This window comes from Chrysochloris asiatica, unplaced genomic scaffold (genome assembly GCF_000296735.1).
Source record: "Chrysochloris asiatica unplaced genomic scaffold, ChrAsi1.0 scaffold00214, whole genome shotgun sequence".
NCBI lineage: Eukaryota > Metazoa > Chordata > Mammalia > Afrosoricida > Chrysochloridae > Chrysochloris > Chrysochloris asiatica.
Window position 1 is genome coordinate 592,851 of NW_006408732.1, and position 12,779 is coordinate 605,629.

The 12,779-nt window shown below is 37.6% G+C and overlaps 1 protein-coding gene across 3 annotated transcripts in view; it reads left to right on the plus strand.

The window, feature by feature from the left end:
• ANTXR2 (anthrax toxin receptor 2) overlaps positions 1 to 12,779 on the plus strand; it is a 242,129-nt gene that overhangs the window by 142,066 nt on the left and 87,284 nt on the right. The window lies entirely within an intron of this gene.

Sequence of the window (12,779 nt, forward strand, 5' to 3'; positions counted from 1 at the left end):
CAAACATTCTTACCACTGAACCAATAAACAACATCCATATAAATATATAAATGGAGAAAAGATTTGTCAAAGACTTCATTTTGCTCTGATCAACCATCAACATTCACGGAAGCAGCAGACAAAAAAATCAAATGATGTATTATGTCAGGCAAATCTGATGCACAAGGCCTCTTTAAAGTATTCAAGAGCAAAGATTTCAGTTTGAGGACTAAGGTAGACCTGATCCAAATAATGATATTTTTCAGTAATCTCATATACATGTGAACGTTGAATAGTGAATAAAAGGAAGACTGTAGAAAAATCGATGCATTTGAGTTATAGTGTTGGAGGAGAATATTAAAAGTACCATGAACTGCCAAAAGAACAAACCAATTTGTGTTGGAAGAAGTACAGCCAGAATGCTCCTTGGAAGCTAGGATGGCCAAACTTTGTCTTTCATATTAATTCAGATATATTATCAGAAGGAACCAGTTCCTGGAGAAAAATACCATATTTGGTAAAGTAGATGATCAGAGAAAAAAAACAAGACCCCAATGGACAATAATGGGTTCAGGTTTAGCAATGATTGTGAGATTGGTTCGGGACTGGGCAGTGTTTCATTCTGTTGTGCATAGGGTCTCTATGAAACTGTGCCAACTTGAGACAACTAACAACAAAAACATAAGGATTCTGAGGACTGGCTGGTGGGATTGAAACACTGATCTTGCAATTCAAACTGACCTTGCAGTCCAGTGCTTATCATCCTCCATCGCCACACCAGTACTCCCTTGTTGTTATTGTTAGGTCCCATTGAATCCCTTCTGACCCATAACCAACTTATATGCACAACAAAACAACACACTGTCATGTCCTGCAGTAACCTTATAATCATCTCTATGCTTGAGCCTATTGCTGCTGCCACTATACCAATATATCTTATTGGGAGGTCTGTCTTTCTTGCTTACCCTCCTTTTTAGCAAGCATGATTCATTCTCTAGGGACTGGTCCCTTCTATTAATGTGTGTGAAGTATGAGATAAGAAGTCTTGTCATCTTTGCTTTTAAAGAACCTTCTGGTTGTACTTCTTCCAACACAGACCTATTTGTTCTTCTGTCAGTCCTTGGTACTTTTAATATTCTTCACCAACACCATCACTCAAATGCATCAATTCTTTTATGGTCTTTCTTATTCATTGGCCAACATGCATATGAGGCTACTGAAAATACCATGGCTTGTGTCAGGCACGCTTTGGTCCTCAGAGTGATATCTTTGTTCTTGAACACTTTATAAAGATCTTGTGGGTTTGACCTTGTTGAATGTGATATGTTGACAGATCTGGTTTCTCCTACTGTTTGGGATATGTAAAAAGATAATTAAACGATGTGCTTTCTTATTTTAAAGGATGTGTACCTGTAACTTCATACCATTAATTTTATTTCATTATTTTTCATCTTAATCTTGCATTGGCATTTTTATCTGAGTCCTGTAAGATAAGCTCTAGACTGCTAGCTGCAGAGTTGGTGTTTCAAACCCACCAGCTGCTCCTTAGAAGCCTTATACAAGGTGGCTATGGGTTGAAACTGAATAAATGGCACTTAACAGCAACAACTATATAGATTTTTTAAAAATCAAGAATTTTTACTCTTCAAGATTACTAAAAAGAACTGGATTTTTTATTGATCAAATAAAACTGAACTAATTAAATGATTAAATAAAAATGTAAAACTTCTTATGGAATTTAAAAAGGAATTGAATCAAACTAAATTACTACCCATTGATAGCTACATAGTTGTAGCTACTGTTTTGTATTTGGAATCTTTCCTGGAGGTTCGATCTAAATTAAAACTTGAAAAGAAGATACTAGAAATATAAGCAATAATGAAGTAGTTATGTAAACCCTATTGATAACATTACATATATTTTAAAAACCCTTTTACTATGAATATTTTAAACATGAGCCAATAGAACAAAATGAATCCCCCATACCACCCATTCAGTTATAATGATTTTCAACCTGTGGCCAATCTTCTTCATATATACCTCCATCCAGTTTCCCACTCCAGTTGTTTTGATTAAATTTTCAGAATCATATTCTTTCAACTGAAAATATTTCATCATATAAGTTCAAAAAATAAGCAATATTTAAAAAATATATCCATGTAAAACCAACTCAATAGCATTTACCACCATCACCAAATTATGATAATATTAATAAACATAAATAATAATATTTCCTTCATAATATTCACCTTCAAAGTTGCTATTATTTCAAACTTTAGAAAAGTCAATAATATATTAGAAACATTTGCTATTAGATGAAGTGAAGTAATTGTATTTCCCATTATTGCTCTTAGTAGAGACGTGGACATGTACCTGAATTATCAGAAGCCACTGGCATTTGGTCAAAGATTGTTTGTCATCTTGGTGTAAAAGTCCAGATACACCCAAACCAGTCATGATGATTTCAAATTAAGAATTAACCATATAAGATTTCATAAGAGGAGATAGTGAATAATGATTCTCAGGAAAGGAATCTTAGCTAAAAGTTTATTTCTAGGTGAGTTAGTGAGGGAAGAGAAGATGGCTACTTCTCACTTATTGACATTATTAGATTCCAAACACGTGTTTGGTGTTCCTGACCCATTTCAGGCTATATGTGGAGCAGTGACCCCCCCCTTGCCCACCACGTTTTCCCCACACTGCAGAACTAGCTGGGGTTGGAAATGAGGTAGTGGTGTTCAGGTGTTGTGGACAACCTTCAGTGCAGCAGGGGTTCACCATTTCCTGGCAACTTTCTATCTCCACCTCCCTGAGCCTCTCAGGAGACAGGCCTCTGTGGTGGCTTTGTTATCAATTTATGAAAAACCATCAATAAGTCATACCAGGAAGATTTTGCTAGTAAATGCTAACCACATTTGTGGGAACTTGTTATTTGGAGTCCTGGTGTGTGGCGCTGTGGGTTAATGCGCTAGACAGCAAAGTCGCTTTGAACCATAAGATCAGTGGTTCAAGCTTACCAGGGTGCTGTGTGTTGGAACTGACTCAATGGCACGTAGCAGCAGCAACAACAATAGTAATTTAGTGAAAAGTGTTTGTGTTTTGACATCAAAAGAACCCCTTCCTTTGTGACAGTTAGAACTATTTTTGGTCTTGTTATTCAACTACAAGATTAAGCTATGTTGTTGTTAAGTTTCATGGAGCTAGTACTGGATCATAGCAACTCTATATAGGGTTTCCAAGGAGTGACTTGTGGGTTTGAACTGCCAACCTTGCAGTTAGCCGTCTAGTGCTTATCCTATAGCACTTACTGTGACTATATGTACAAATGATACAATAAATAACATCATGATAAATAAAGAAAAAGATTAGAGTTGTCAAAGCCTTAATTTTTCTTGGGTCCACAATCAACACTTATGGAAACAGCAATCAAACAAAATCAAAGACTATACTGTATTTGACAAATCTAATGTAATAGTCTTGCTATATTGCCCAGGCTGGAGTGCAGTGGCTATTCACAGGCGCGGTCCCACTACTGATCAGCATGGGAGTTTTGACCTGCTCCGTTTCCCACCTGGGCTGGTTCACCCCTCCTTAGGCAACCTGCTGGTCCTCTGCTCCCAGGAGGTCACCATATTGATGCCGAACTTCATGCGGGCACCCGATCGGCATAGCACACTACAGCCCAGAACTGGTGGACTCAAGAGATCCTCCAGCTGGACAGTGAATACGGAAGATCGTAGAAGAATTGATGGCTTTCAGTTTTGGTGTTGGAGGAGAATACTGAGAGTGCCATGGACTGCCAAAAGAACCAGTAGATCTGTTTTAGAAGAAGTGCAGCCAGAGTGCTCCTTGGAGGCCAAGATGGCTAAGCTTTGTCTCTCATAATTTGGACATATTGTCAGGAGGGAACAGTCACTGGAGAAGGATGTCATGCTGGGTAAGGTGGAGGGTCAGAGAAAAGGAGGAAGACCCTGAACAAGATGTATTGGCCAGGTAGCATCGTTGATGGACTCAAGTGTGGCAGCGGTAGTGAGGTTGGCCCAGGATCGAACATTGTTTCATTCTGCTGTGCATGGGGTCGCTATTAGTTGGTTTCAACTCGATGGCACCTGACAACAACAACTGCAATAGTGTTAAAAAGCAACGATGTTGGTTTGAGGACTATAAAGTGTGCCTGCCCAAGCAATAGTATTTTCAGTCACCTCATATGCATGTGAAAGTTAGATAGTGAATAAGGAAGACTGAAGAAGAATCGGTACATTTGAATCGGTACATGGTGCTAGTGAGGAATATTGAAAGTACCAATGACTGCCAAAAGAACAGATAAATCTATCTTGGAAGAAGAACAGCCAGAATTCGCCTCTAAAACCTATTGAGCATGATAGCAACATCCAAGCCCCCAACAACAGAAAAGTCAGGAATTGAACCAGATATCTCACAGATAACGTGGGAATTCTACCACAGAACATCTACTGCTCTCATCTGTATCATAGAATAAAATGATGACATGAACCAATGTATACGAAGGACTTTCATAAATAATTAGTGCTGCTTATCTGTGAAGCTCAATTTTACTCTGTTGCACATGGGTTTGCCAGGAATCTGAATTTACTCCAAGGCAGGTACCTGGTACTAGTATAGGCTTCTATAGTGCTGCCTAACAAATGGTTCTTCAATTAAATGGTTTCAAGCAACAATTTATTATTCTCAAAGATCTGTGGGTGTTTTGGCTTGGATTCGAGATTCTCATTTGTGGATTTTTCATGTGATTGGACTGGAGTCATCTGAAAGCTCGACTGGCTGTACAAGATGATTTCTTCATTCACATGTCTGGCACCTTAACTGGAATGGCTAAAGCAGCCATGGCCTAGCCAAGTTTCTCCCACCATGTAGCCTCTGTGTGTGATATTCATTGAGGTTTAAAAAAACTATGTGGTTTGGAGTTGGTCAAATGGTAAATTCCTGTTAACGATAGCTGGGTTTCCCCAGAGTGAATGTTCCAAAAGAGCAGTTGTTGGTGGTGGGTGCCCTTTAGTAGATTCCAACTCATTATGACTTGTTGTTGTTAGGTACTATCGAGTCTGCTTCAATTCATAGTGACCCCATCCCATGAACAACAGAAAAAAATCACTGCCCTGGGCTGAGCCAGCCCTAAAATATTATTGCAGCCACTGTGTCAATCATCTTATTGTGGGATCTTCCTCTTTTTCACTGACCTTCTACTTTACCAAGAATTATGTCTTTTTGAGGAACTGGTCCCTTCTGATAACATGTCCAAAGTACTTGAGATGGAATCTCACTATGTTCACTTCTAAAGAACATTCTGGCTATATTTCTTCCTGGATAGATCTGTTGTTCTTCTGGTATTCCAAAAATATTCAATGTTCTTTGCCAGTACCTTAATTCAAACATATCAATTCTTCTGCAGTCTTCCTTATTCATTGCTCAGCTTTCACATGCATATTAATTGATTGAATATACCATGGATTGGGTCAGGCACACCTTAGTCTTCAAAGTGACATCTTAGCTCTCTAACACTTAAAGAGGACTTTGGCTGCAGATTTGTCCAATGCAATACATCATTTGATTTCTTGATTGTTGCTTCCATGAGCATTGATTGTGGATCCAAGTTAAATGAAATCCTTGACATCTTCAATCTTTTCAGTGTATCAAGATGTTTGTTGGTCCAGTTGTGAGGAATTTTGTTTTCTTTAGATTGAGTTGTAATCCATGCTGAAATCTATATTCTTTGATCTTCATCAGTACTTTAAGTCCTCTTCATTTTCAGCAAGGAAGATTGTGTCTTGTGCATATCACAGGTTACTATTGAGCCTTCCTTCAATCCTGATGTTGTGTTCTTCTTCATATAATTCAGTTTATCAGATTATTTGCTCAGGATACAAACTGAATGTTGTTGTGTTAGGTTCTTTGGGGCCAGTCTGACTCCTAGTAATCCACACAACAGAAGGAAACACTGCTCAATCCTGCAACATACTCACAGCTGTTAAATTTGAGCCCATTGTTATCACCACTGTGTCAACACATCCTGTTGAGGGTCTTCCTATTTTTCGCTGATTCTCCACATTATCAAGCATGATGTCTTCCTCCAGGGACTGGTACATGCCCAAAGTACTAGACAGGAAATCTCAGCAAACTCACTTCTAAGGACCATTCTTTCTGCACTTCTTCTGAGACAGATTTTTTTGTTCTCCTAGAAGTCCATAGTACTTTCAGTATTCTCACCTTTTACATAATTCAAATGCATCAATTATTCTAAGGTCTTCTTTATTAGTTCTTCAACTTTCATGTGTATATGAGGAAATTTAAAATATCATAGCTTGAGTTGGGGGACTTTAGTTCTCAATCTGATACCTTTGCTCATCAACACTTGGAAGAGGTCTTGTGCAGCAGATTTGCCTAATGCAATATGTCCTTGATTTATTGACTGCTGCTTCCATGCATGTTGATTGTGGATCTAAGAAAAATGAAGTTGTTGGCAACTTCAGTCTTTTCTCTGTTTATGATGATGCTATTCATTGATCCAGTTTTGAGGATTTTCATTTTCTTTACATTGAGGTGCAGACATATTGAAGGCTATAGTCACTATTCGTCACCAATAAGTATTTTCAAACATATGGCTATTGGAAGAAAGCAGACATTATCAGAAAAAAAATATCTACTTATATTTTATTAATAATTCAAAAGCATTTGATTATATGGACCATAGCAAGCTATGGGTAACATTTCAGAGACTGTTGAATACAGATCAAATAAGTATGGTGAAAGCAAACAACCCTATAGCACACCATTCCTGATTTTAAACTCCACAATATTCCTTTGTTCTGTTTGAACAATAGCCTCGTGGTTTATGTACAAGTTCTGTGCGATCACAATTAAGTGCTCTGTAATTCCCATTCTCTAAAATGTTACCCATAGTTTGCTATAGTCCATATGATCAAATGTTTTTACATAATTAATAAAGTATAAATAGATATTTCTTCTGGTAATCTCTGCTTTCTTCCAATTGCCATTATGTTTGAAAAAAATATTGGTAATCATATTCCTTGTTCTACCTTTTTCTGAATCTGACTTGAGTTTCTGGCAGTTTCCTATTATACTTCTGAAACCAATTATGAGTTATATTCAGCAAAATTTTACTTGTGTGTGATATTAATGAGTTTTTAGATTATTTCCTCACTCTATTGGGTTACCTTTCTCTGGAATGTGTGCAAATCTGAATCTTTTCCATTCAGTTGTCCTGGTGCTATCTTCCAAATTTTTGGTATCAATTATTGAGTGCTTCCAGTGTTGCATCAGCTTACTGAAACATTTCAAATTGGTATTCTGTCAATTCCTCAAAACTTCTTTTTCGCTAGTGATTTCAGTACAGCTTGAACTTCTTCATTCAGTACCACTGGTTCTTGGTGATATGCTACCTCCAGAAATGGTTGAATATTGATCAATTCTTTGTGATACAGTAACTCTGTATATTTCTTCCATCTTCTTTTGTTTGCATTGATCATTATTTTGCTAATTTTTGTTTTAAGTGCCATCAAGATGATTCCAACTCATTTTGAACATGTATAGGATTTCTGAGGCGCAGTTGGTGAGTTTGAACCATGTTCTTGAGGTTAGCAGTCCAATACTTGTCCTACATACAGCACAATGATAGGACTCTTATTTTGCCCATAGAATCTTTCAATGTTACAACTAAAGGCTTCAGTGTTTTTTTCTGTTCTTTCAACTTGAGAAATACTGAGTGTGGTTTTCCAATTCTAGTTCTTTGCTCATTATAATACTTTACTTTGTCTTTTCCAGTTGTCCTTTGAAATTTTCTGTTCAGCTCTTTTACTTCATCATTTCTTCCATTGGTTTTAGCTTCTCTACCTTCAAGATCAAGTTTCAGAGTCTACTCTGATATCCATTTTGGTCTTTTCTTTCTTTTCTGTCTTTTTAATGAGCTTCTGATTTCTTCATGTATGATGTTCTTGATGTGATCACACAGTTTCTCTAGTCTTCTGTCAATGTTCAGTGAGTCAAATCTGTTCTTGAGATAGTCTCTAAATTTGGGTTGGATATATTCATGGTCTTATTTTGGCTATCGTTGACTTGTTTTAATTTTCTTCAGCTTCAGTCTAATTTGACTGATGATAGTAAGCTTCTCCATAATCTCTTCCCACCAATCATCTGTCAGTGTGTCGTACTGTGGTGCCATGCGAGTTGCTGTGATTCTGGAAGCTATGTCATGGGTATTTTAAATACCAGCAGGGTCACCCATGGTGGACAGGTTTCAGATGAGCTTCCAGATGAAAACAGACTAGGAAGGAGTGATGAACTACTTCCAGATATTTAGTCACTGAAAAGTTTATGAACAGCAGAGAAACATATAATGCCAGAAAATGAGCCCCTCAGGTTGGAAGGCACTCAAAATGCCACTGAGGAAGAGCTGCCACCTCAAAGTAGAGTTGACCATGATGATGTGAATGGAGTAAAGCCTGTGGGAGTAAAGCCTGCAAGACTGTCATGTGCTAAAGAGGCACAACTCAAAATGAAGAGAAACAGCTCTAAATAGCCATTAATAATCAGAACATGGAATGTACAAAGTATGAATCTAGGAAAACTGACAATTATAAAAAATGAAATGGAATGAATAAACATCAGTATCTTAGGCATTAGGGATCTGAAATGGACTGATATTGGCCATTTTGAATCTGACAACCACATGGTTTATTATGCCAGGAATGACAAATTGAAGAGGAATGGTATTCCATTCATTGTCAAAAAGACATTTCCAGATCAGTAATGAGGTACAACGCTGTCTGTGATAGTATAATATCCATGCACCTACAGGGAAGCCCAGTTAATACCGCTATTATTCAAATTTATGCACCAACCACAAAAGTCAGTGAGGATGAAATAGAAGAATTCTACCTACTTCTTCAATCTGAAATTGATCAAACATGCAATCAAGATGTATTGATCATTGCTGGTGATTGGAATGCAAAGGTTGGGAGCAAAGAGGAAGGATCAGTAGTTGGAAAATATGGCCTAGGTGATAGAAATGATGCTGGAGATCGCATGATAGAATTCTGCAAAACCAATTATTTGTTCATTTCAAATACCTTTTTTAGACAGCATAAGAGATGACTATACACATGGACCTCACCAGATGGAATACACAGAAATCAAACTGACTACATCTGTGGAAAGAGGTGATGGAAAAGCTCCATATCATTAGTCAAAACAAGGCCAGAGGCAGATTGTGGAACAGACCATCATTTGCTCTTATGCAAATTCAAACTGAAGCTGAAGAAAATGAAAACAAGTCATTGAGAGCCAAATTATGACCTAGAATATATCTGACCAGAATTTAGAGATCATCAGAAGAACAGATTTGATACATTAAACACTAAGGACCGAAAACCAGAAAAGTTGTGGGATAAAATAAAAAAATATTATACATAAAGAAAGCAAAAAGTCATTAAGAAGACAAGAAAGAAGGTAAAGGTCAAAATAGATATCAGAAGAGACACTGAAACTTGCTTTCCAATGTAGAGATGCTAAAGCAAATGGAAGAAATGAAGAGGTCTAAGAGCTGAACAGATAATTTCAAAGGTCAGCTCGAGAAGACAAAGTTAAATATTACAAAGAAATTTGCAAAGATCTGGAGTCAGAAAACCAAAAGGGAAGAACATGCTCAACATTTCTCAAGCTGAGGGAACTGAAGAAAAAGTTTAAGCCTCGACTTTCATTATTGAAAGATTCTCTGGGCAAATTATTGAATGATGTAGAAAGCATCAAAGAAAGAAGGAAGGAATACACTGAGTCACTGTACCAAAAGGAAGTGGTTGGTGTTCAGCCATTTCAAGAGGTAGCATATGATCAAGAGTCAATGATACTGAAGGAAAAATTCCAAGGTATACTGGAGAAATTGGCAAAGAACAAGATACCAGGAATTAATGGAATACAAATTGAAATCTTTCAAGAAAGTGAGGCAGCACTGGAGGCACTCACTTATCTATGCCAAGAAATTTGGAAGACAACTATCTTGCCAACTGATTGGAAAAGATCCGTATTTGTGCCCATTTCAAAGAGAAGTGACCCGATGGAATGCGGAATACATTGGACAATCTCTTTGATATCCCATGCAAGTAAAATTTTACTAAAGGTAATACAGAAACAGCAGCAAGCATACATTGACAGGGAACTACCAGAGGTTTAAGCTGGATTGAGATGAGGCTGTGGAACGAGGGATATGATTTCTGATGTCCCATGGATCTTGGCTGAAAGCAGAGAATATCAGAAATATGTTTACCTGTGCTTTATTGACTACACAAAGGCTTTCAATTGTGTAAATCATGACAAGCTATGGACAACATTGCGAAGTATGAGTATTCCAGAAGACTTAATTGTGCTCATGACGAATCTGTACATGGACCAAGAGGCAGTTGTTTGAATAGCACATGGGAACACTGAATGGTTTAAAATTAAGAAAGGTGTGCGACAAGGTTGTATTCTTTCACCATTCTTATTCAACCTGTATGCTGAGTAAATAATCTGAAAAGAAGCTGGGTTCTATGAAGAAAAACGTGTCATTAGGATTGGAGGAAGACTCATTAACAACCTGCGATATGCAGATGATACAAACTTGCTTTCTGAAAGTGAAGAGGAATTAAAATATTTACTGATGAAGATCAAAGACCACAGCCTTTTGTATGGATTGCATCTCTATGTAAAGAAATAAAAAATCCTCACCACTGGACCAATAAACAACATTCTTATCAATGGAGAAATGATTAAAGTTGTCAAGGACTTCATTCTTGCATCAATTATCAACACTCATGGAAGCAGCAGTCAAGAAATCAAACGACATACTGCATTAGGCAAATCTGCTGCACAAGACCTTATTAAGGTATTGAAGAGCAAATAAGTCAGCTTGAGGACTAAGATGTGCCTGACCCATGCCATGGTATTTTCAATAAACTCATATGCATGCGAAAGCTGGATTATTAATGAGCAAGAACATAGAATAATTGATGTATTTGAGTTATGGTGTTGGTTGAGAATATTGAAAGTGCCATGGGCTGCCAAAAGAACCAACAGATCTGTGTTGGAAGAAGTGCAGCCAGAGTGCTCCTTGGAGGCCAGGATGACCTAACTTTGTCTCTCATACTTTGGACATATTGTCATGAGGGACCAATTGCTGCAGAAGGATATCATGTTTGGTAAGGTAGAGGGTCACAGAAAAAGAGGAAGACCCCCAGAGAGGTGGATTGTCAATATTATACTATCAGTGGGCTCAAGTGTGGCAACAATTGTGAGGTTGGCCCAGGACCAGGCGGTGTTTCATTCTGTTGTGCATAGGTTTACTATGAGTCGGTGCCAACTTGATGGCACCTAACAACAACAAGAACAACATCTCTTCCCACAGATGTAGTAAGTTTGAGTCTTGTATATTCCTTCTAGCAAAACCTACATACTTGCTTTTCATGCTGTTGAAAAAAGGTAATTGCAATGAATAAGTCATTGGTCTTGTAAAATTTTATCATGAGATCTCTAGCGCCATTTCTGTGAACAATGCCATATTGTCCATCTACTGATCCCTCCTCTTTGTTTCCAACTTCCACATTCCAGTCACCCATGACTACCAATGTATCTTTATTACATGTTTGATCGATTTTACACTGAAGAATTTGGTTGTTATTTTTGTTATGTACCATGGAGTTGATTCCAACTCATAGCAACTTTGTATAGGGTTTCCAAGATTGCAGTTTTTATGGAAGAAGTTGGTAGAATGCTTCAATTTTATTACCTTTGGCTTTGGTGTTTTAATAAGACTTGATTTAAATGATCTTCCTTGTAACATTTGTATATTACCCTGTCACAGACAATATTATATTTCAAGATAGTTCTTCAAATGGGAGAACACCAGCCCTATTCTATCCTACTTTGCTGCACAATTATTACAATTCCCCACATGTATCATCAAGCAACCAAAGGGTACACCCTGCAAGCCTGCCCCCTGGCCATCAACACATAAACCCTCTCCCTCACAGATCCAAAGTCCCCAGTTGCTCTATCTCTCTATGTCATCAGCTCTGCCTCCATCTCTGGTATCACTGCTTCTCTGGACAGAGTCCCTCATCTTTTTTACTCTTGAATGGAAAAATAAACCACATGATTGTCTGATACACAATGGCCAGTACCTGTTCACTTCAAGTCACAAATGCCTAGAATATCCATCTTTATTTAGTCTATTTCATTTGTGATGTTTTCTAATTTTTCTAGATTTAAAGTTCGTACATTCCTCATTCTTATTATTAATGGATGTTTGCAACTGTTTCTGGTTATTTTACAAAATTAGCATCCCCAAAGCTGTGCTACATCTATATCATTAAAGATAATTTTACTTTAAGGAGTTAGCTCTTTAGTCATAATTTGAGTGCCTTCAACACAAGAGTTTCTTTTTTATAGCACCATATCAAAGTTCTGCTGCAGTTCTTAATGCTATCAAAAGGCTAATCCTTCAAAGGTGGACTCCCTACTCCTTTTTCCTAGTCTGTCTTAGTCTGAAAGCTCTGCTGAAACCTCTCCACCATGGGTGTCCCTGCTGGTATTTGAAATACCAATAGTAGAGCTTCCATCGTAATAGCAACACACAAGCCACTACAGTAGGACAAATGAACAAATTTGTGGACCCTTGTGACTTTGGAAAAGCTTAAAAGCTTCTTTGACATTAACTCAAAGTCATGAACTGATAATTCTGCTAGTCAAGAGTTAGTCACTGGCCCTCCCAGCCA